The sequence below is a fragment of the Ailuropoda melanoleuca genome, chromosome 12 (genome assembly GCF_002007445.2).
Source record: "Ailuropoda melanoleuca isolate Jingjing chromosome 12, ASM200744v2, whole genome shotgun sequence".
Lineage (NCBI taxonomy): Eukaryota > Metazoa > Chordata > Mammalia > Carnivora > Ursidae > Ailuropoda > Ailuropoda melanoleuca.
The window spans coordinates 62265859-62290958 of record NC_048229.1 but is presented as its reverse complement, the minus strand read 5'-3'; the positions used below and the strand labels follow the sequence as shown (position 1 = coordinate 62290958).

Below are 25100 nucleotides of genomic sequence, written 5' to 3'. Positions count from 1 at the left end.
TAGGTGCTCAGTCGACATTTGTTGAAAGAACAAATGAATGGGATAAAACAAGATGCCAGGTACTGGAAAGGAAGGCGCTAAAATATTAATGGTAGTTAGCACCAGCTACATAATGAATGAGGCACAGCGCAAAATGAAAATTCACGGCGCCTTATTAGGAAATTACTAAGAGATTCAAGGCTGCAACAGCAGAGCATTAAATCAGGCACAGGAGTTTTCTAAGAGTGAAGCCCTTTGTGAGTGCCCGGCGGTGATGGGCCCTTCAGCTGGTCTTGATGGTGATTATCTTTGAGGAGTGGGATTATGCAGTAAAATAGTCCATATGTAGAAAATTCTCTATAATAAACAGGAATACTTTTAATAATCGGGAGAGAGTTATTCTTAAAGCCTTTAGAATAAGAGCAGCTGTGTGTACTCTGGACCCTGAGTCAAGACATGTGGATTCTAATCTGGATTCTCTTGCCAGGTGGCCCTCAGTGAGTCTTGTCTACTGTTTCTCGACTTCCTCCCAGTATGGTTACTGGAATGGCAAAGAAGAGGTTGGAGGCCTCCTCCTGCCTAGTGGTCCTTAGATGCTACGACTATCACCAAGCAAACGTATCTTGAGAGTTTCTTGGTCACAGAGGTTGGAAAGCTGTGTGAGGACAAGATCTGCCAAAGTTTCCTCCAAATTGCCCTTGGAAATGTTCCCGGCCAAGCTGTCAGGAGCATAACCCTCTCCACGAAAATATTTCCTCGCCAGAACCTGCTGGTCTCTAGGGGGATGGATGCTTTGTGTGGGTCCAACTCAGCAAGCAGAAGAGGAAGTACGGCAGCGGCTGCCTGTCATTCCAGCCTGACCTGGCCGCTGGAGAGGGACGATCGGGGGCCAGCAGCCCCTTTCTTTCTTTCTTTTTTTTTTTTTTCCATACAGCAGTGCATGAAGACTACAAATGTTTGAGCTGATTGTACTCGCTTACATGCAGCAATGAATCATCCTGTGATGAGAGGGCCTAAAATATGCTGGGATGAAATTAACATCAATTGAAAAAGAAAATGGACTGGAGCCCCCCCCCCCCCAATGAGCTTCAGGAGGTGGCTGGAGAGCCTGGAGCCCACTGCTGCTATTCTTAGTGGCAGAAATGCCTAGGCTCACTCACCCTATTGCTTTTTCTATTTTTTTATTTTCTTAAAAAGCTTCTTTTGAGCTAATCCTATGGGGGCACCTTCTAATCAGACTTTATCTGGTTTAGGTTCCTTCTTGACTTCTTAGATCTCTGGGGAAAAAAATTCAAGAAAGAGGAAACTAGCACAAACCTTCAGAATCTAAAGGAGAGGAAAAATGAGGAATAGATCCCCCCCCCCCCAAATAAGAAAAAATGGAGTTTTGGGCTTATCCTAGATTCTGGATGAAGAGACATTTAACAACTGAGGTGATATATTTTGGGGGTGATGTGGTTTTGAAGCATTAACCATTGTTCCCTACCTTTCCTTTTGGGCACTCTCCTATCATCCATTTCCCTACTGGTGTTTGTATTTAAAAAATGCAGGCCCTGCAGGAAACAGAAGGAACTCACTCCTAGAGATAGATTGGAGAGAATTTGTGGTGACCCTGAACAAGGCTTCCTGTTCTAGAATCAGAAGAGGATTCCTTGGGCCAGGGAAGGCAGATCTGGGTGTGGAGGGGATGCGGTGTGAGCAGAGAGGCTAGTGGGTCTCTGAGAAAAGTCTCGGGGCCTCCTGAGAGCAGGGCCTCTCACAACTGTTAGCTCTGGGCCTGCGGCCCCGCGTCCTTCCACTGTCTGGGCAGTCCTGCCCACAGGTCCCTGCCACTTGCTAGAGCACCTTGGGTGACCAGAGCCAGACCACGGTCTACCTGGATTCTCTGGGCCCGGACACCAGCTTCACGAGTCAGAAAGACCTGTGGGCTCTACCAAGCTCTAACGCTTATCCAAAGGAACTTCGACGTCCTCAGACACAAGAGGGGGTGGGTGCAGGGACCTCAAGAGGAGTGGGGACCATATTAAATCATTAAACAGGTAAATCTCTCAGCTCTGTGCTCAGCACATGGGACCCAGTCTTCTTCAGGCCCTACCATTGCCTGGGATTGAATCCACCTATGAAATGATGAAGCTTTTGGAGATGATAGCATTTTTTTTCCCCTCAAAATAAGGAATACATTCTGGAAATGCAAAAACACAACCTCTAAAAGGAGGGCAGTACCCTGGTGAGTGGTGTGTGGACCAGTCTGGTGTGATGTTTAGGGGATGAACCATGTGGGTTCGAGCCTACAAGCTGATCCTTACAACTTAGTGGCGGTGGTAATCACTCCCCTTAACCTCTTTGTGACTCAGTTTCCCCATCGTGTCTCACTCATTCCTGATGGTGATGCTATCACTTACTTGATAGGGTTGTCGTGAGGGTTCCGTAAGTCAACATGCAATGAAGTGCTTACGAGGATTCCAGGCAACAGGAAGTGTTCAAGAAGTGCCAGCTCTTACTGTCGTCCTAATCGCGTTATCTGGCTGCCCTTCCTTGGTTTTGGTTTGGCTTGCTGATCTGAGGAGGCTGTCCGGGGGCAAGGGTTGGGTCTGCTCTCCAGCCTCACAAGGAAGAGGGCTTTCGCCGGGCCTGAGTCTGCTCTGGGACCCCCGGTAGATGCCCTGGCTTCTCCTCTTGCATCTCCCTTCTGGGCCCTTTGGCTTCTTTATCCTCTCCTCTGCCACCATCACTCATGCTTCCTCGCATCTTGGTTTCCCCATCTCTCTGTGACCTCTTGCTTCAGCTTCGTGGAGCTCCTTGAGATGGGCTTCAGAAGCTGATCTTGAAGTGAAAATTCAATGTGTGTATGTGGTTATGTGGGAGGCTGGTGATTCCAGGAAATACGATAAAGTTGGGGAGGGTGTCGGGGAGAGACAAGCAAGGCAGCCAGAAAAGGATGTGTCATCAAGCAAGTTACTGCTTTGGGCAACTGGAGCCCAATCCCTTTGGGGGAATTTGGGTCTTCAGTGCCAAACATGAGCCTCTGCGGCAGTCTACGCGAGAGGCAAGAGAGCTGGGGTACTTAAATACTAAGTCTCACTAGTCATTTTTCTGGGCTGCTTGTGGGGTGTCAACTCTTCATCACTCTCATCTTCCTCTATGTGTTGGCCAAACTGGTCCCTGCATGGAGAGTGGCAGGTGCTTGCAGAAAGTGGCTTTCACCATGTAGGGTTGGCCACCCAGAGGGCATGGGAGGCGGGTGTCCACAGCACTACTCTAAGCCCTCGCTGCTAACTGACAGCTTGTCTTTCACAATTTCAGATAGGTGTAGGAGGGGAGAAACAGTGAGGAGTTGTTTGAGAATAAAGGAGGGAGGAAAGGAAAGGCTGGAGTGAAGGAGGAGAGGTCAGGGAGGAGAATGAGAACAGGAATGAGTGTACGAGTGTGGGAGAGCCATGTCGTCTTCGTTCCATCCTTGGTCCCACCAGTTATGGCCAGGAGGGGAATGGCCTGTGGACTCTTCCCTTTAGACATCTTTTCTGTAATTTCCCATGGGCTATTGTAGTACAAGTGAGTTTATTCTGATAGCTTGAAGAGAAGAAAGGTGAAATCAGATGGTCTCAGTCCTGTTCCTGCTTTCCCAGCATCTACATCAGGAACCTACATGGGATTCCTTCCCACTCAACAAGTGAGATGATGAAAAGTAACATACGCCCACATGAAGCCTTGGGTGGTGGCCAGCCCAGAGCCACTGCTCACCTTAAAACAAACCTCATCTTGGCTGTGTCATCATTGTGAGGGAAGTCACACTTGGCTGTGCTGTTTGCTTTCTCCATTGCGCAGAAATGTAAGGGCAACTAACAGGATAATTGCAGCGAGGAATGGCAGAATATTTTGGCCAAACTCCATTGGAAGAAAAATGAATCAAGATTTAATACTCTGGAAGCAGAAGCATTTTGAAGGGTGCTTGGGAAGGGCTCTTCTAGAACAATGGTGTTTAATGAGCCTGTGAGTCACCTGGTGATCTTAGTAAGATGCGGATTCTGATTCAGCACCTCTTAGATGGAGCCAGGGAATCTGGAATTTCTAACAAGCTCCACGATAGTGCCCGTGTTGCCAGTCCACGGACGTTGAGTAGCAAGGGCATCCCCTTTAGATTTTGACATAACTGGATTCAAATTCTAGCTCCGCTGCTTCCTAGCTGTGGGAAGTTGGGCACATCACTTAACTTGTGTGAGCTTCAGGTCTTCGATACAGAGAATGCAGAGCAGAATTCTTATCCCTCAGGGTTGCCATGAGGATGTGAGGGGATGGTGTGTACCAGTGAGCACACCTGGCACGTTCTACACTGTAGTGAAGTCGTACTCCCCTCACCTAAAATTCTTTCCCTTCTTCCTTTGGTCATCTCTCCATCCTGGGCAGTGGAATCTGCTGATTTCCATTCATATCTGGGAGGGCACTGATTGAAATCTGGGGCACAGGTCATCTGGTAACTTTTATCTGAAGTGGACTTTTAGGGGGCTCTTGTGTAGTCTCGTGCTTGTCACTGCAGCCAGGAAGACAAGTGTGCTGCCTTTAAGAAACAGGAAAACGAATCCACAGGGCAGGTGGGATTAGGAGTTCAGCCTGTCCTGTGGAATCAAGCAGGCAATCTGGTCATCCCACCCTGGCCCTGCTCATGCAGCATTCCCTGGAACCCATTTCTTGAACCTCAGCTGACTTTTTTAAAATTTAAATTCAAGTTAGTGAACACATAGTGTGTATTATTAGGGTGAGGATAGAGTTTAGTGATCATCAGTGGCATATAACACCCAGTGCTCATTACATCACATGCCCTCGTTAATGCCCATCACCCAGTTACCCTATCCTCCCACCCCCCTCCCCTCCAGCTACCCTCAGTCTGTTTCCTAGAGTTCAGCATCTCTTATGGTTTGCCTCCCTCTCAGTTTTTACTTATTTTATTTTTTCTTCCCTTCCCCTATGTTCATCTGTTTTGTTTCTTAAATTCCACATACAAGTGAAATCATATGGTATTTGTCTTTCTCTGACTGACTTACTTTGCTTAGCATAATACCCTCTAGTTCCATCCACGTTGTTGTGAATGGCAAGATTTCACTATTTTTGATGGCCAAGTAATATTCTATTGTATATCTATACCACATCTTCTTTATCCATTCATCTGTCGATGGACATCTGGGCTCTTTCCATAGTTTGGCTGTTGCGGACATTGGTTCTATAAACACTGGGGTTCATGTGCCTTTTCGAATCACTATATTTGTAGCCTTTGGATAAATACCTAGTAATGCAATTGCTGGGTCATAGGGTAGCTCTATTTTCACCTTTTGAGGAACTGCCATACTGTTTTCCAGAGTGGCTGCACCAGTTTCCATTCCCGCTAGCAGTGTAAGAGGGTCCCTCTTTCTCCACATCCTCGCCAACACCTGTTGTTTCCTGAGTTAATTTTAGCCATCCTGACAGGTATGAAGTGGTATCCTGTTGTGGTTTTGGTTTGTGTTTCCCTGATACCAAGTGATGTTGAGCATCTTTTCATGTGTCTGTTGGCCATTAGCATGTCTTCTTTGCAGATACGTCTGTTCATGTCTTCTGCCTGTTTGCTGACTGGATTTTTTGTTTTTTTGGGTGTTGACTTCTGCTTCTGTACTTGGTCCCATAGCCCATGTGTACTGACTTGCTCAGCTTACAACACTCCTGGGCTTGAGTTGCAAGGGCTGCTTGTCCCCAGATGCTCTAACCCAGGCAACAGCCTTCTTTCTGTCAATGTTCTCATTTCCTGGGCAATGAGCAATTCCCTCTCTTAGTCTCAGTTTCCCCATCTGTACAATGCTGAATCTACTTCAAGCAAGATCTATGTATGTAATAGCTCTTTCCCCATCAGTAGCTACAGCAGTCCCAACACGGTTTTTGTTTTATTTTGTTTTCTGAACTCCTTTCATCAATCTTCCTCGTTCTTCATCACTGACTGTAAAGATCCTGACTCTTGCTTCAGATTCTGCCTCACTTGCAGGTCATTTTGAGGCAGGACTGCCACAGTCACATAAAATGGTGACTTCTGGAGTTGTGCAGTGCACAGCCTGCACAAATGTACTTTGGAACCTTGCATGAATCTACTTCTCCAAAACACAGTACCCCATATTCTAGCTTCCAAACTCATCCCTTACCCACTCCCAGATCCTACCCCCTTCCCCTCTTATGAACCAACCTTTTGGCTTTCTCTCAACCTAGGGAGTTGAGCTCCCAAATAAAGCTGGAGGAGGCTGGGCTAACAACAAGGAGGTAGGGTGCAATTTTCATGTGCATGAAGCCAGATCACAAAACCAGCAGTCAGTACTGTAACCTTTCTTGGGCCCTACGCTTCAGGCTTAATGTCATGACTCAATTTTTAGTAAGTATTAGAATTTGATGCTCTTCAGAAAGCTGTCTGCTCAGCCTAGAAATACCAGCTTGAATCAACTAATTTTGGTCACTAGATAACAAGTTCTGGTTGTTTAACTTTTGTCCATGTCGTATCCACAGCAAGAGGGCAAATAGCCATGATGCCTCCATCATCCACGGCACCTAATGTCAGGTCCCCTTGATGGAGTTGACTTGGGTGGCTGTGCTTTGCTGACACTGTTCCTATTTTGATGTTCATGTTTCAGTATTCACATTGCAATGTCATTGTTTTTGCCAGTAAGGAGTACACAAGATCACCCATTTCATCTCATGCTGGAGTTACATAAATGAGAATTGATAAATTAACCATATTGAATGCAAGAAACAGAAATGTGTGATCCTTTTCCAGCCAAAGGAATATTTTTGTTTTAAGTGAACAAGGGGAAGAGGAGTTGTGTTCAGTGAGTGGGACACCGAACCACACACGTGCCGTGGCTTCCTGCTGGGGAGAATCAGAAAGGCCAATTCATGACAAGTGTGCTATGATGCCCTGGTGCTGGCTTGTCCCCTCTCCTACTAGCTGATCCTGTGCATTCCTTCTCTGCTCTGCTTTCAGTGACGTCATGTTGGTGGCTGGAAATTGGCCATGGTAGGAGCACTGTTACATGGAAATTGGCCAAGGACACAGTCAGGGCTTTTCCTCTTTTTAGAGAACAGTTGTTAAATATTTAGTAGCACACCACTGTGAATGGATCACCACTTCCCCCTCTCATCCATGGCAGGTCTTTCTAATGGATTCTAGAACATTCTTCCCCTTTGAGCACAGTTGAGGCTCAGAATCTTTTCCAGTACATTTTCCAGGCAGCAATTACCAATGAGTTCGTGTCCGCTCAGGGGATAAAACTTCTTCAATAAAATCCACTTACCTTAATTCAGTGTGTCCTGCACAGAGCCTCTAAGTGTCATAGAGCAGTAGGCCCCAAATGTTTGGATTTTATAAATCTTTCAAATGTCCAGAAATATTTTTTGAGCACATGCTAATAACCAACTTCTTATTTGGGTAAGTAAGGAAATAAAACAGAGCAAAATGATAGCAATGAAATATGTTCCACCTTCTAACATCATAATCATTCCATTAAAGGACATTCTGACATCACCTGGTAGATATCAAGTATATAATCTCAGAATAAAGGCAACTCCATTAAAATGAATAAATACTCTTCATTTCCCCCCTTCATTTGCTGTATCCCAATGCAAACTTTCTCTTGGACAAGCCCAAAGTCCATGGACTTGTTTGGGAACAAACCTCCGTGTGCCAGGAACATGGTCTGTAGCCAATAATTGAAACATCCATGTTCCTTCCTTCCTGGGCTGCAGAGCTGATGAGAAGTGATGCCTGTGCAGATGCTCGCAGTGGGGCAAAGAGTTGGACACAGTTTCACAATCTTGCCATTTTGTAGCCGCTTTTATTTCACTGTTGCTGATTTCTCTCCAGCTAGACCAGCAAAATGAGAGAGAACTGCCCCCATGTTAGTAGACATCTACAATCTAAGTAAATCCTGGTATTTTTATAGCTCGCTGAAACCTAGAGAAGTGTGATGGGCTTGCTTCTGTGATTGAATGATAATATTAGGAATGAAGTCCGTGATTCCAAAGAAGGGGATGAGTAATCATTCATTCACTTGTTGCTTCAGCTGACATCCCTGAGGCATGTGGCAAGCACCTTTCTGTCACAGCCTTCCCCACCTCACCGGTCTCATTTCCTCCAATCTGACTCCTGCCATGGGGCAGCTCAGGATGCCAAACCAAGAGGCAGATCTGCCCGGGTCATTCCCCTGCTTCGCATCCCCAGTAGCTCCATCTTGTCTTCAGGGGAATTCCAAACTCCATACCCGATGTACAGGCACGCCTGACATGACTTAGTCATCACCTGCTGTTCCAGGCAGACTCCCGACACCCTCCAACAAGCACGCTATCCTAAGGACGTCACAGTTGCCCTGAAACTCATTCTCTCTCTCATCTCTTCTCCTTGGTGAGATTACTCCTTCCACCCAGATTATCTTCTCTTTGACCAGCTCACTCCTGTTTGTTTTTTAATGTTCAAATTCGGGGTGACTTTCTTTAGAAAGTCATTTGAGCACTTCCTGGGTCTGTACCCCAATAAGAGTACACATCTAGCTATACCCCAAATGTCCAAGCACTTGTCTCCCACTCACTTCAAAGTCCACTGGAAGGACCAGAACCTGCCAATTAGCAACCATTATCAGGAACTGAAGCTCACACAAGTTAAGTGACGTGCCCAACTTCCCACAGCTAGAAAGAAGTTGAGCTGAAATTGGAATCCAGTTATGTCTAAATCTAAAGGCGATGGATGCCCTTGCTACCTGAAGTCCTTGGACTGGCAGCACGGGCACTGCCTCGTAGCTCGTTAGGACTTTCAGATTCCTTGGCTCCCAGACCTGCTGAATCAGAATCTGCATCTTCATAAGATCACCAGGTGACTCGCATGCTCATTGAAGTTTGAACACCCTTGTTCTAGAAGAGTCCTTCCCAAGCACCCTTCAAAGTGCTTCTGCCTACAGAGTATTAAATCTTGATTCAGTTTTCTTCTGGTAAAGTTTGGCCAAAATATGCTGCCATTCCTAACCATATGATAGGTGCTCAAACATTTGTTGAATGAATAAGCAGATGTACACTAAGCTGAGAAAAAGGAAGTACATTCCAGAGGAAGGGAATGTGAGGCAGAAAAACAAACCAGTGTTGGAGGCTGATGTCATGTGAGGAGAGGAAAACTGGCCATGTGTCTGGGAGAGGGTGCATGGAGCCAAGTCTGGGCAGGCAAGACTAGAAAAGTAGCTTGGAATGGGATCCAGAAGGACCTGGAATGTCCTGTCTGGGGTTTTAGGCTTCGCCTTGAGAGATCGTGGACCAAGGGGGTGGAGAAGGACAGGCTTGCCTGTTACAAAGAACATACTGGAAGCTTACATAGAATGTGGAATACTGTGTGTGTTTGTGGGTGGGTGCAACTGGAGTCTGGTAGACCAGCTACTCTACCGTCGCCGTGGTCTGCAAACTGGATGAGGATGACCTAATCTATTGTAAGGTACTGGCAGCAGAAGTAGCAGGTGGGGGGGGGGGCATGGGCATTTGAATCTACAGTTTTGTGCACAGAGTACAAGTATATTCACGGAAACAGCTTTGAGACATCAAGAGCAGTTGTTCCTTTGCAGGATGTGGCAGGGGTGGCAATCAGGTGTGCTGCACTAGGGAGGCCCGGGGTATAAATTGGTACTACTCCGGAAAAATCACCTGAGGAGTCCGACTGTGCAGGCAACGTGTAGCTAATTTTACTGGGAACAAACAGCGATGTTTAAGTGTTGTGTATTCTCTGGGTTTGCAGGTTTGGAACATATTTTGATGTTTCCCTTTGCCTGGTGCCCATTAGGAAAATGTAACTCTTAGAAAAGTGATGCTGTTGCTTGGAACATTCTTCATTAGAGCAAATTTGTTTCAAAATTGACTGTAAATTATATTGTGCTTTGTTTGAAAGAACGGAGTTAAAATCAGGATCCAAGTGTGCAGTACTCAGTGTGGAACAGAAGTTCAATTACCTGCAATTATGAGTATGTTCTCCTCCACGTGTGTAGAGCTGGCGTCTTGTATGTATAGGATTTTAGTGCTAGAAGTTGCTTTACAGATTACTTTCTTACGCATTCCCAAAATAGAGGTGAAAGCACAGAGAGGGAATGAAAATGCCTGAGGTCACATAGCAAGTTAGTGGCAAAGTGGGAACTCGTTTAGGTATCCTGATGTGGATTTAGATGAGATTAAAGAAAAAAATAAATGTGTTCTTGAATTTCCATCTCACAATATTCAATAGGTCTTTCTCTACAGACTAACATTAGGATCTTTGCCTCAGACAATTCTAGAACAGATCTGAATAGAAAATATGTCTGAAGATGTCAAGCACGGTGCTTCAGTTCACAACACTGAAAATTCTAGAAAGAGCAGTATGGCTACCACACATTGTATTTTTCAATAGCGTTCAAATGAGCAGCCTACCACACGACTTTTTGACCGAATCTAATTTCATGAAAGCTGTTTTATTAGGTTTCAAATGACCTTGCACAGGGGAACATTTGGATGAATACTAAGACCAAACCCTGTGCCTAGTCTTTCTTACCCACGACAGACAATCTATTGCCAAATTCTGCTGATTTTACCTCCTCGATATCTCTGGGCTATATCCTCCCCCCTCTGTCTCCAGCAGCTCTCTTGCCCCAAGCCCAGTTCCTTCCCTTTATCGGGACCATGGTGATCACCCTTTAATCAATCTATCTCCTTCCCTTCTTGGCAAAACCTACAATCCAGTTCCCATATGGCTGGTGGATTAAAACATTTTTTTCTCCAAAACTCAAATCTAATCATGTCTACCTGTTACCACAACCAGAATCCTCACCACAGATTGGGCAGTCTGTGTCTGGGCCACCCAGTCTCTAGTTGCCTTGCCCTCCAGTCCCCATCCCATGGTCTGCTCCAGCCCACAAGTGTCCTCTGTCCTCCATATTTGCTAGTCTGTCCTGCCGCAGCCCACAGTCCTCCAACCTTCCTTTGGCTATTTCTTTTTTTTTTTTTAATATTTTATTTATTTATTCAACAGAGATAGAGACAGCCAGCGAGAGAGGGAACACAAGCAGGGGGAGTGGGAGAGGAAGAAGCAGGCTCATAGTGGAGGAGCCTGATGTGGGGCTCCGATCCCATAACGCCGGGATCACGCCCTGAGCTGAAGGCAGACGCTCAACCGCTGTGCCACCCAGGCGCCCCTCCTTTGGCTATTTCATACCAACTCATTTTTCAGACCTTAACAATTATTTTCTTCCTTATGTGAATCTTATACTGATCCTCAGATGAGAGCAGTTTCCCGTATTATTCACTGGCATGGTGCCCTGTATTCATGCTGTCAGATGAGCCTGGGGGAATATCTCAATCAGAGCTTGAGTGATGGGGTAGGGATTAGTGAATCTGGAAGGGTCAAGGTCTTAACTGATGTGAGGGTTTTAATGTCTGAGATTCAGGTCACTGGGTACTCAGTGCTCTCCTTATCCCTGGGCAACCCCGAAAAGGCAGAACCTTTTTCAGATCCCCATGCTGGTTTTTTCAAAATGTTCCCATTGCATGATCCACCAGCAAACCTGGCTTTTTCTGCCTCCTAGTCTGGGAGGGTGAGAGATTCTATCCAAGCAGCTAGAGTAGGAACAGGAGGGGGATGAAGCGGACAGTTCCACATTTCATTCACCTTTTAATCCACATACTCACTGATACTCGATGCAGAAAAGGAGGAGGCATCCTGGGGTCCTTATAATTTGCTGTCCGTGTTTTGACCTCTGAAAGCTTCAAGGCTAAGCCGCCCCTGCCTCCCTCCGGTCCTCAGCAATCACGGCACATCAGCAATACATGCTCACTCCTGCTTTTGCGGGGAAGACTGACAAGGACGTGTCATAACTCAGTGTCTTCCTTCTGCTGTGGCCAATGCTCCCTGCTGGGAGTTTGAGTGTCTTAGCAGTTGAGAGAGTGAAATGAAATGGTGTAAATGAATGTGCCATTGCAAATGCCCTACTCCTTTAATGTATGATTTGGGATCACATTTCACTCAATCCTGCCAAGTCACAGAATGATTTGTGATAACACATTCTGGTGATAATTTAGCAGAACTGAAATGATATCTGAATGGAGCTGCAGACCCTCCAGCTCCAGGGAGTCCCCGAAGGGGACTCTGCTCAATACGATGGTTTGTTTACTGAGTACCTTTGGGAAGGAGGTGGGGGCTGACCTCACCTGTGCTGGGTCTCCCTCAGGTTGGCCTGCAGGACCCCCCCTTAATCTGTCCTCCATTGCCTCAGGTTCCCGGATGCTCTCCTGCTCCCCCCTGAAATAATCACAGTAATGATGACAGGGGTTAGCATTTATCGAGTGCTTGTATAGAGTGGGTAATGTGCTTATATGCTTCATCTCCTTTAATACCACTTTACAATAGGTAGCTACTATGGCTTTCACTTTACAGAAGAGAAAACGTGAGTTCTGAGGGGTGCATTGGCTTCCTGGAGGTCAGCCATGGTGGTGGAGCTGGGATTTAACCCCACACCTGTCAGAATCCAGGAGGTTACAGGAAGCCTCGTGGGGCTGATAAGGCTTACAGAAAGCGTGCCCTCTGGAGGATGGGCAGAAGCCCGGGGTCTTGTGCCTTGGAGAAGAGGCAGCAGGAGGGAGGCTCCAGGGTGCTGTGTGTCTGCGTGGCCCCAGGGGACTGAAGGGCAGGTTTCAGTTCAATATCATGAAGGCGTTTGCTGATGAAGTGAATGGGGGTGAATGAGGCTGTGCCACCCTGTGCCAGAGGCCGGGGAGGGGGGTTCGGATAACACAGAAGCGGAGATCCCTTGTAACTCTTCAATTCTGTGTTTCTCTTATGTGCTGGGCTTCCATTCCCAAGTTCCTCAGGCATCTCAGTGCAATTGTCCCATCAGGGGGGAAGTGATATTTTCTATACCTTATACACCGTTTCCATCATGACAAGATTACAGTACTGCTCTTCTTGCTCATGGTCCTACTGAACCCCATTAATTGAGTTTGTGACAGTAGCTGAGGGGATTGGGTGATGGATTTAAAATCTGTAGGGCTTGCCTTAAGAATTTGCTAACCATGGGTATGTTCCCGAATTTGAGCTCCATTTTCTTAAGAAAGAAAGAGCTTGAATATCAGAAATTGATGGAAATGGTTCAAATCCTGACTTTGCCACTTACCACCTGGGTGAACTTGGGCAAGTCATTTAGTTTCTCTGAGCCCTTCTCTTTACCTATAAAATGAAGTTTGTGATGTTTATCCCATGGTTTGCTGTGCAGATAAAATGCCATAATGCAGACGAAGCATTTAGCAAAGCTCTTGACACGTAGTAAATTACCTATAAAATGGTATCTATAGTCATTATTATGCTTTACTCTATGTCAGCCACTGTGCAACACACTTCCCATTATTGTTCCTGGTGCTCACAGTGACATAAATATTACCTTCATTTAAAGAAATGATTCACAGGCTCAGAGAGGTGAAGTCACTAGCCCAAGGTCACTCAGCTCAAAGAGTGGCCCCTAATCTCTATTTCCTCAGGATCAGCTCTCTTGCCTTGCCCTGCAGAGTGTGTCTTCCATGGTAACACTGCCCATATGAGGCTGGTGATCCCTCACACATGCCACACACACACACACACACACACACACACACACACAAGCACACAGAAGCCCACCAAATGCTTCTTGACTGAATGGCCAAGGACAAGGAACTTGTCATCTCTATCTTGCTTTTCTTCATAGCACATTGAGCATGTTCCTTCCTTTCTTTTTTGGGGGGCCCCAGTCTCCTTACACATAGCAGAAGAAGGTTTGGACCAAATAGAGTCTACAGTTCCTTTCTCATGGTTAACTGGTTCTTGAATAGCACTAAGTACATAGTGGGGACCCTGTGACTCTTCATCAGGAGGCTGGGTGGAGAGTGAGACAAGCAAGGCCCCTAGGTCACAAAATTTAAGGAGGCATGAACTCTGAGGGTTGTGCTAGCAAAGGGCTGGCATGTGGGAATGCATGCCTCCTTAAATCTTGTGCCCTGGGCACCTATTCTGTCACCTGGCCCTCGTCCTGCTTCACAGGGTGGGAGAAAGTATTAATGACGCTGTGGCCAAAACAGACTTTTTCCCTCTTTTTAAACACCAGTAATGAGTACAGTGATATTTTTAATAAGAATTGGCTGGTACTTTGAAGAGCTCTACTCAAAAAGACATTCTTGAAAAAGACTATTATTCATCTAGTTATATATTTTAGGCTTCTGGGGAAAACAGTAGGGGTATGGGATTATAAGAAATAGAAGGGATGTAATAGAGAAAAGATGAAATTACTATAACAACCATTAGACCAGCCAAGGAAATAATTTCCAGTGATATAGTCATTATTTGTACAAGCATCCCCCCAAAACAGACCAACAGAATTTTCACACTTACTTCTTTGGTTTAATTGTCTATTTGTTTCGAAATGAAAGCTAATTAAAAGATTATTTTCATATGCTTTAATCACACCACAGCTAACTGTTGGAAAACGTGCAATTAATGGATGCAGCAGTTGACATAAGAATGCATTTTTTTAAAATAACATCACTATTTGAATACACAGAGTGAAGCAATTAGTCCTTCATTAGTTCTGAGTTATTTCAAATGCTTTGAAATACTTGTGTGTTTAATGTTTAATCATCAAGGAAATATATCTGGCAACGGTGCTAGCTCCAGCGTCATGAATTAAATATGGCCCCTTGGGAGTGGGGAGAGTTCAGGAAGAAAAATGGCAGCCTCCCCAGGCCTGGCCTCAGGCAAATTCCTTCTTTCTCTGAGTGCAGGAACAGTGAAGGCTCCTCTGAACGCTGAACGCGTCAGTGCTTTTTGCATGCTTGTCACTTCCCAAGGGTGGCTGTTTGGTGGCAGGTGGTTGCCTGGGAGTGGAGCTGACTGAGAGGGACAGCCTCTGAGTCTAGAGTCCCCTGGTGGAGTGAGGGTGTTAGAATGGGTGTTGGCAGCTACAGGGGCATGTGAGGGGATTGCTGTTGACAGGTTGACGGCACAGTATCTAGAGTGTGTGACCAGTACTCTGGGTGGAAGGATGTCACTGAAGCCTTAGGTGGGGGCACAGCGGATGAATAAGGGGCATGTTTCCAACAACAACAGCTTAGAGCTTGGCAAGGGAGTGCTACCTGCAAGAAACTTCAGAGTCACGTAGACATCAAGAGGCTCATTGGCAGACAACGAGAGTGACTTTAGTGCATACGTAAGAATCAAAGGGATCTGTTGAAATTGGCAGTGGGAGTCCTTCCCAGGAATATGCTTATAGCCAGCAATCACAACACCTATCAGAGCTGTAGGTGACATTTCCCTTGGATTGGTATAGAAGATACATCACTAGACTGAAAGTTTTTATCTTCTGGGGACACGGCCACAGACAATAAATAAGCATTCATATCTTGGCTTTGTATAGAGTTCTATGCATCCATTCTCTTACTGAACTCTCTTAGTATCCCAGCCAAGTGGGCATGTCCCTACTCTGTAGGGAAGGAAACTGAGGCATGGAGAGATTCAGTGACTTAGCAAACTGGAGCTATTCCATATAGTTGTTGGTTTGTAGGGAAAATAAAATAATACGTGCTATCCCTACTGCACGGAGGAAAGTGTGGTTGTACAGGTGAGACCTGCCCAAGCACACACTCCCTACACAATTAGCTGCACCAGTGTTTCGACTCAAGTCTTTGTGACTCCATATTCGCTCAGTCTCGGTGCAGGGCGGAGTGGGGCTCTGTGAGTGTGCCATGGGTGTGCAAACACAAAGGTGTGGCTCTGTTGCTGCACCATGCTATCATGGGAGGCTCACTGCACATCATCAATCAGGATAGCAGAATCATGGAAGCAAATGCAGCTTCCCTGGGACCCTAGATGATGTTCTCTCTTCTTAGCAAAACCCATAAGGATTCTTCACCTCAGGAATTAAAATATCAGAAGTCTGAGACTGAGTCGATGACCGCAAGACAAATTCCAGAGCTCCCACCTGCAGGTGGATTCTGAGATTGGAGGTGAAGATCTCGGGGAAGGCAGGATTGGGGGAGGCTGAGAGTGACCACGGCCATCCACATTTCTAGAACCAGTGTTGATGGTGAGCCGTGGAATGATGCCTTGGGGGTCTGCCTGCCTGTCTGTCGTGGCATAAAGAGAGTACTTAACTCTTCTGCGCCAAGCCCTCTCGGTGTTCTGTCCCCAGTGTAGACTCTCTGGTAAGGTGTGCCCCCCCCCGTGCCTAGGAGGCTTGAAGTCCAGTGGGAGAGACTAAGGGACAGAAGTCTGGCAATGTAATATTGTGAGTGACCAACAGAGATGTGACTCGGACACAAGAAACGGAGTCGGGGCGGCAGTCTACTCTGGGCACCAGCGTAGGCCTGACTAGGGGGAGAAATACTCCTGGTCTTGAATTTTCAATGGGGAATATGGGGGAAGACATTACAAGCTTGGGAACCATGTTTGCCAAAGAAAGGGATAGGAAGGGGTCACACGGATTTGGGGACTAGTGAGCACTTTGGCCTAATGATGGGGGTATAGGACACAGGGGCAGGATAAGGCTGAGCTGGTGGATCAGAAATGAGAAGGCCTTGGAATTCCTTCCATCTGAGGGAGGTTGATGTCTTCTCATAGACAGCAGCCTGGGAGCCAACAAAGATTTGTAAGCAGAGAATGGGAAAACCAGTGCGTTTCATGGGAGATCAGAATTAGAACACGTTTGTGGGGTGGCAGAAGCCCTACCAATGAAGGGAGTTGCTTCTTTCTTCTTTAAGAGTCACATGCTTTTATTTATTCATATCATCTCTTCTCCCTCTCTTTTCACAAAGGAGGGAGGATACACATATTCTGCATTAACTCACATAAACATGCAATCCAAAATGATAAAGTAAGTAACTGAGGGAGCTGGGGCAGGGATTTGAAACTCCAAGAGCCCAGGTTCTGTACGGTTGGAAGTGCGCCTCGGGGATCGTGCTGAAATTCGCAGAGGCCAAGGCAACGATGGAGACGGAGCCAGGTTCCCAGCCCACAGGGGTTGCATGACCCAATCAAACCGGTATCAACTCTTCCTGATACAAAAGTGGCAAGACTCTCATGAATTCACCAAAATAAGTCCTTCAAGAGACATTTCAGGAATTTCAATAAGCTGTTTTTTTATGGGCTCCCACAAAGTGAGCTGATGGGATTCCTCTGAAGCTTAATTTAGCACGAGAAATTCTAAGGGCAGCAGAGCAAAGGCACAGGATCCAGGCTTCATCTGGCTTGATCACAGAATAAGATTCAGGCTAATGTGATGGCTTTTGCTCTTTTAAGGCCTCAGCATGCGTTTTTAAAAAGGTGATTTCTTACGTGCAGCCCCAATATCCCACACATAACAGATAAGACCTGGCAATTTCTGGATTGGGGTAGAAGCAGGGGATTGGTTTCTAGGGAGCCTCAGGGACACCCCCAGGAATTCCAGGGCTCTGGGGAAGATAATCTGAAAAACTTGATCCAAAGGAGTGATGGACAGAACGTCCTTCAGGCAGTACTCTATAAATACTATTGCTCACAGTCGGGGTTTTGACAAGGACTGGAAGGTGGCGGGCTCGGGTGGAGACTTGCCGGGCAGATGCTCTGTGCTGCTGATTACAGGTGATTTCTCAAACGCCAGAGAGCAGTAGACGGTCCAATTCTCCAGGCTCACTTACTCTCTAGCCTCAGGTCTCGGAGGATCCTGCCTTTGAGAATTCAAGGCCCCCGAACGTGTGCTTGTGGGCCACGTCGCCCCCACATCGGAGGATGGGAAGCAATCTCACTCTGACGAAAGTCTCTCAGGACCTGGTTGCTCTAGATCTTTTTAATTGTTTCTTGACATGCCTTTTAAGCTGTCACACTGAAATGTGATTCCCATCTCTGTTTATCTAATATCACCGGGGGAGGCACTGGGAGACCAGCTATGGCTCAACCTCCTCCTGCAACAGCTCTCTCCACTCAGCCATCTCTCCCCACCTTCCAAAGAGTCTCTGTAGCTGCTGGGAAACTGGCAAGATTCTTTGGCAGCAGCAACAACAAAAAAGTGTAGACCTTGGGGGAAAGCAGGCAGCTGGCTGGTTCTCCATGATGTTTGCTGGCCCTGGAGGTGCTGTCACACTCACTGTGCACGTCCTCGGTGCCAGGCTCTGAGATGGGCGGGGGAGATGCCCATGGGAAGCAGAGTAAGTGTGCTCTTAGGGGACTCATGGTCAGGGAGGTGGGGCCACACGTCTGATGTTCTGCTGTAAAAGAGAACCCAGTGAGTGCGATGCATGGGACACAGCCTTCGTGCTGAAGGAGCGACCAGGAGACCCCCTCGCCACCCTTTTCCAGCCTGTGCTCTGCCCTGGAAGCCGAACTACATGCATGACATCAAGGAATTCCTCTGCCTGCTTCTTTCAACTGGGCCTGGCCAATGGGGAGTCCCAAAACGTGTTCGGAGGGAGATTATAGAGTGCAAATTGTCATATCGCCATTGCCAAGGAACAATGTCACTGAGCTGGTGCAGACCAGCCCCAAATGCCTTGTACCCACAATGACAATGCAACACCATTAATCAGTACATTTCATGCCCTGACCAAGGGTCAGTGCTGTGTTGTACAGGTATTATTTTTACAGAATAGCTCAGGCCAATTCTATGTTTCTGGAATGAACCCTCACAGCCAAGAGTGAAGTCAGAGTGTTATCCCCTAACTGCCTCCCTATGAGGTCACCTCTTGGCTGGCTATGTCCTTTGACTGGAGGTTGCTCCTCCCAAGAAAGGCGATTGTCCGTGGTGCATCTCTCTGTCTCTCTCTCTCTCTTTCTCTCTGATTTCTAGTAACTACTCCTCTGCTCTCAGCCTTTTGGTCCTAGGGGTGGTGAAGTTCTGCTACCAAGACTCTGGTTATTGTCCTGTCACTTTAGTCCCTCTACCCATGCCTTGGTTCATAGCCCGTTCAGCAGTGAACTCTCCTGAGTCACTCTGTTTTCAGCAAAGCTGTCATCATCAAGACAGTATGGTACTGGCATAAAAACAGACACATAGATCAGTGGAACAGAAGAGAGAACCCAGAAATGGACCCTCAACTGTATGGTCAACTGATCTTCGACAAAGCAGGGAAGAGTATCCCATGGAAAAAAGACAGTCTCTTCAACAAATGGTGTTGGGAAAATTGGACAGCCACATGCAAAAGAATGAAACTGGACCATTTCCTTACACCGTACACAAAAATAGACTCACAATGGATGAAGGACCCAAATGTGAGATAGGAATCCATCAAAATCCTAGAGGGGACCACAGGCAGCACACAATCTCTTTCTTGTTGGGATCTGGATTGATTTAAGGAAGGGTGGATCAATTCCAAAAATAGAAAAGCAGCTTTTCAAGGGTTGGGTCTTAAAGGAAAGTGGGATAGGAGTAGGGGTAGAGTAAGGTCAGTGGTGTGTCAGAAGTTGCCCCTGGAATTTATAGAATTCCACCTAACTTGCCCAATAGCCTCATAGGCAGGAATGTTCCAGAGGAGGACCACAGACTTGGACAGGTCCCCCAAGAGCATGCATTCTGCCGGGAAGACAAGGGACTCTTCTTTCCCTCAGCCCACCAACAAGATATCTGAACCATTCATTAACCCGTGTTGCCCCTCCCCCTATCAAAAACCTAAATCAAAGCCCAAACTGGAGATGGGGGGCAGGGCAGGAAGAACTGCTGAACAAAGGGGTCTCTTGTCTAAGGGGTGACCTTGGCAACTTCTATATCTTGCAAGCCGAGGTTGTCTTGTTGAGAAGCCTTGCAGAGAAGTGGGTTTGCATCTCACGCCCCAGAAATGTCTCTTAAATACGAAGTGTTGCAACCTTTCATGGCCCTGGACTCCTTAGCTATCAAGTAGGATAATGATAGCATCTGCTTCAGAGGGTTGGAGTGAGTTATAAGGTAAGGCATCTGGCATATTCTGATGCATATTTTCAACAAATACCAGTTCTTGTTGACAAGCAAGAGGTAGCAGGTGTGGTTGTTAAGGCAGCTGAGAGAGAAGTGAGAGCAGTAAGATTTTATTCCATGGGAAGTCTTAGAATGGAGTGTGGCCAAGCGCCAGAGTTGGAAGGACATTTAATGAATCCTTTAGTCTCAGTCTCCCCATTCTCAAAGAGTGAAAGGAGGCCAGCATGGAGAGGAAGCTTTTTGAAGGTCACCCAGTTCTTGATGGTAGGACTGGGACTTGAACTTGAATCTCCTGCTTTCCTGCCTTCAGCCTCTTTCTTCAGAGCCTCCCATGGAAATAACTTCCACTGATTTCTTTCCTGAAGGGTCACGATGCTTCTGACTTGTTAATTTCATTGTGAAGAATATGTAGGGAAATAATGTCCGTAAATCTTGCCAAGTTCGTTCTTGGAAGGGCAAGAACAATAGTTGTTTTTTGCACTGGTTTAGAAACATACCGAGTGTCATGTAACTTATAGGAGGCAGAAGGGGGAGGCAGGATTAATTAAGACGCTGCCTCTCCTGACCTTCAAGTTGACGTTCTCTCCTCTGTATCACACTCCTTCAGCCGTTTCCTAGCTGAAATTGAGAACTGTGGCTTCAAATAGAGCCACTGGCTTCACACACTCTTACTTCCTTGCTCTAAGAAGCCTATCTCTGTAGCTAACTCATACAGTGTTGGTTGTTAAAAAATGCCAAGGGACAGGAAAATAGCGTGAAATGTTTCATCTGGAAAAACAAACTCACAAACGAAGAAGGGGACAATTAGTTTTTTGTTTGGGCTGAAACCAGTGGGATGTTTGTCATGTAAGTGAAAGTCTGTAGAATTTAATAGGATTATTGTAGGGTGAGGAAGTCCATTTAGAGAGGGATAAGAAACAGAGGAGCAAAACATGCTTATATTCATTTTTATGGATACTAAAAAAAAAAAAATCTAACCTAAGAGTACCCACCTGATGTTTGAAATAACACACTACCACCAGTGGTGATTGTAATGTTAACAAAATACCGTTAACTCTGAACCAGGTCTTATTTTAAGCACTGTACATTTGTGATCTCATTTAATCCTTGCAGTCTACAAGGCACATGTTATTTCTGCTTTATGGTTAAAGATACAGGGGCCATAACTTAAGGGTCGGGGTGGAATGAGCTTGATTCCAGGTTCCTCATCCCCACTTCTGTCTCTTATAAAACGCCTGGGGAGCACAGGATCCATAAACCCAGTTGATATATAAGGAGTAATGTTGTTGCCAGTGTGGACACCTGAGTAGGGCAGAGGTGTAAGTCAAAGCCTGTGGATTAACCCTGGGCCTAAAATCAAGCATGTCTTCAAGACAGGACAGATGGGAAGGTGGGACGTGCCAACCCAACATAATTCTAATGGAAAGACATTCGCTGTTTCCTTCAAAGTTGGAGTTAATGCCTTCTGAATTGTGGCTTCCCTCATCCAGCATCTGCAGGGGCAAATTTTCTAATTCTTTCCCCTGCCCCAGATGCCCAGCAAGAATTGATCCTCAATATGGTCTTGCTGATCTGTTGGCTGACTGACTGATTGATTAATTGATATATTTGCAGCTGTATGGTTTGGGGCTTCCAGCTCTAGCTGGGAATTGATTTTCATCTTCGCAGGTTAAAAACAAAAGCTATCAAACCCCTTACAGGAGATGGTGATGAGACACAATCTTACTAAACAGAAACTGACAATTTATCATCTCTCAACAGCTCGAGGCCCAATTTTTTTGTGCATTCTTGCCAGGATCTCAGTGTCTTGTTCAATATCTAATTTATTTGGAGTTTTATTGAGGGAGGAGCATCTTCTGCAATTCTTGTCTCCAATTGCAAAGAGTAGTTAAGCCGCAAAAATCGTCGGGAAGAACTTGATGGCCATCCAAGGTTTAGTCCGTGTCAGGGGGCCACATACCTGTTTTCTCGGAACCTTGTGCCGTGATGATTTTTCTCTAGAACCCAACATTTTATGGCTTTTCGTTTTTTTCTGACCAAACATTCCTTTGTTGTTGTGTTGTCGCTTTGATTTTAAAGTTTTTCTCCCCGCCCCTGCTAAGTATTTAAATGTTGCTTAGCAAACTTACTTTTATCATTTAATGCATTTCACAAACTAATTAAACTTTCTAGCAGCACACATAAATTGGACCCTCTGTCCAAGGGAAATGCTCACCTCATTTGGCTTAGTCAGGAGTTTGTCTTGTTCATATTNAAACTTACTTTTATCATTTAATGCATTTCACAAACTAATTAAACTTTCTAGCAGCACACGTAAATTGGACCCTCTGTCCAAGGGAAATGCTCACCTCATTTGGCTTAGTCAGGAGTTTGTCTTGTTCATATTCATTACAAGAGAGCTGGGTCTCCAGGAAGAGGGCCACTGGGCATAGAGGTGGGCACATGGGATTGGCCGGGCCCATCCTACTCCCTGTTACCTCGTCACAGTGATTGGTTCTTATTAAGGGGGTGGGGCCACGGGATTCAAGCGTGGCCTATCAGAATCATCCTTGCGCTTAGTGTGAAGGCTCTGAGAGAGGTTTTATTCCCACAGGGTTTGCCAATCTGGGAGGATAAGAACAACGAGCCTGCTGGTGTCCACTTTTCCAGTCCCACTGGGTGAGTGTGCTTAAGCAGTAAGAAGGGGAAGGCTGAGTTCATAGATGGAACGAGAGCCATGACTGCAATGAGCTTCCTTAGTTTCTCATTTATGTAACTCAGTGAATTCCTTCTGCCTCTAAGCTACTTTCAGTTGTGTTTCTGCGACTTCTGATCAAGCGCCTTGACCAATATAGGTCGGCTGGTTTATTTCCTCCATTCCTCCAGAGACTCGAGACTCACAAAAATGGTAATTGGAGAAGCAGGTCCTCCTGTCTCAGAAGTGACGGAATTGGTTTTACCCAGTATCACATCACTGCCCACTCACTCCCTTGCTTGAATGATGTCTGCTTTTATCATCAAGGCTCAGAGCCAGTTCCAAATAATCAGTTACTTCCCTTGCCCTCCCAAGGTGAGTAGGAGACCTTCCTTTGTTTACCCGTTGATTTACTTCAAATGAATACTTGTTTATTTTCTAATGTTTTCTAAATATGAAATTAATGCACAAACATTGTAGAAGTTACAGAGAAGCACAAAGAAGGCAATAAATTTACCCCTAATCTTGCCACCTAACCTTGCCACACCTAAAATGGTGTGCTGTTTTCTCTTCACAGAGGAAACCCAAATGTTCAGTGAAGTCATTTCCTTAACTAATAAATAAATAAGCCCCTAAAATGAGCTCAAACCACTATCCCATGGCTTCTAGAAAGTCCAGTGTCCTGGACTTGAGTCCAAACTCTTCCCTATTACCAGATCTGTGATTTGGGGTGGAGGGGGGAGACCTAAGCTCCTTGAGCCATTTTTTCATCTGTCTCCTGGAGTAAATAATCTCCTAGTTTGATGGGCTTATGGGAGAACTGAACGGAAAAAAAAATCAACAAATATTTTGTGGAAAACTGTGAAGTGTGGCGTAAATAACATAAATCATGCCTTTTATAAAATATTTTCTTTCTAGTCACAAAAGCCTTTCATTAAAATTTCCTGTGTGAAATCCCAGTCCCCAGAATAGATGAAGAGGGGCTTTGGTTAATGCAGAGCCACCTCCAACCCCAAGTGGCCTATGATGTGCCTTCAGGTAAGCCCCTTGGCACAGAATGCTATTTAAAACCCTGGTCTATTATTAGATAATTTCCAAAGTATTTTTATCTGAGAAACTGAAGGAAAAATGGCCAAGGAAACTTTACAGGGCTGGAAGTGGAGAGGAGGTAGGCTAATAGCACCCCCCCAAAAAACTCATATTCCCTCCTGTGAATTCTAAGTTAACTGAGAACTCTGCCCAGTGCCTGTTTTAGGAAGATGCCACGATAAGTATTACGTTCTCATTCTGGAGTTTCCTTGGCCACTGCCGAGTGCAATCAAGTCCTTCTCATGACACCCCCCCCTCCCTTTTCTCTAACTGAATAGCTAAAAGGGGTTGGACAAAGCCAACTTTGAGACCACCCATGCTATCCACACAGATGCCCAAAGGCATTCCGTTTGTCTCTGGGAGTCATCCAAACATATTTGTTAAACACTTGTTCTCTGCCAGGTCATGTGCTAGATGCTGAGGATGCATTGGTAGGCACACCAAGCCACGAATAGCTCATTTTCTGAGGACTTACCTACTATCTGGGGAGTTAGATGTAAATGACACAGTCCCAAAAGTTAGTATAAAATTTCAACTGTTGTATGTGCTGGATGAACCCAATTCTGGCAGATCAGAGAAAACAGGATGAGGGTATGATATTTAAGTTATTACCTGAAATTAACAAGCATCCGGAGCCAAGGGAGAAGGTTGTGCAAAGGCCCTGTGGTATTTAGGGAATTAGTACCCTCCAAGAACTGAAAGAAGGCCAGTGTGTGTCTGGGTACAAGATAAGCCTGGGAAGGGAGGCAGGGACCAAGACAAGCACGTTTATGGGGGACCATGCCAATGATGTTGCTTCTTATCCTAGGAGCTATGGGAAGCCAGAGGGTGTGGTACCTGCTCACAGATTGAGAGATGATGGGAGACTGTCCCAGAGAAGGGGCTGTGGAGATGGGCAAAAGTAGACACATTTGGGAATTATTTGGACAGCAAAATAAAGGCAATTTGGTGGCATGTATGTTAGAGTAGGGTGTATTAGTTTCCTATTGCGGCTGTAACGTATATCACAAGCTTATGGCTTAAAACAAGAGCAGTTAACTCTCTTATACTCCTGGTGGCTAGAAGTCAGAAATGAGGGCTAAAAATCAAAGTCTTGGCAGGGCTGGTTTTTTCTCGAAGCCCCAGGGGAGAATCTGTTTGTCGCCTCCTCCACGTTCTAGCAGCTGCTGGCATTCCTTGGCTGTGTCTGCATCCCTTCACTCTCTGCTCCCCATTATTTTACTACCCTCTGCCTCCCTCTCATAAGGACCCTTGTGATTACATTTAGGACCCAGCCTGATAATCCAGGATAATCTCTCCACTTGGAGGCTAAGATATTTCAGTTTCCTTAATTTAATCACATCCCCAGTGTCCCTTTTTTTGCTGATAAGATTCCAGGAAAAAGGACCTGGACATCTTTGGGAGCCATCTTTCAGGAT

The 25100-nt window shown here is 45.8% G+C and overlaps 1 long non-coding RNA gene across 19 annotated transcripts in view; it reads left to right on the top strand.

Moving 5' to 3' along the window:
• The window catches only part of LOC105237265, a 493381-nt gene that overhangs the window by 102234 nt on the left and 366047 nt on the right, over positions 1–25100 (top strand). For 3 of the 19 annotated variants that reach the window (XR_004618911.1, XR_004618907.1, XR_004618897.1), the window contains one exon: positions 22513–22577. The exons of the other annotated variants lie outside the window; for them this stretch is intronic. This is a non-coding gene — a long non-coding RNA (uncharacterized LOC105237265). The remainder of the gene's footprint in view (positions 1–22512; positions 22578–25100) is intronic. 19 annotated transcript variants of the gene reach the window in all.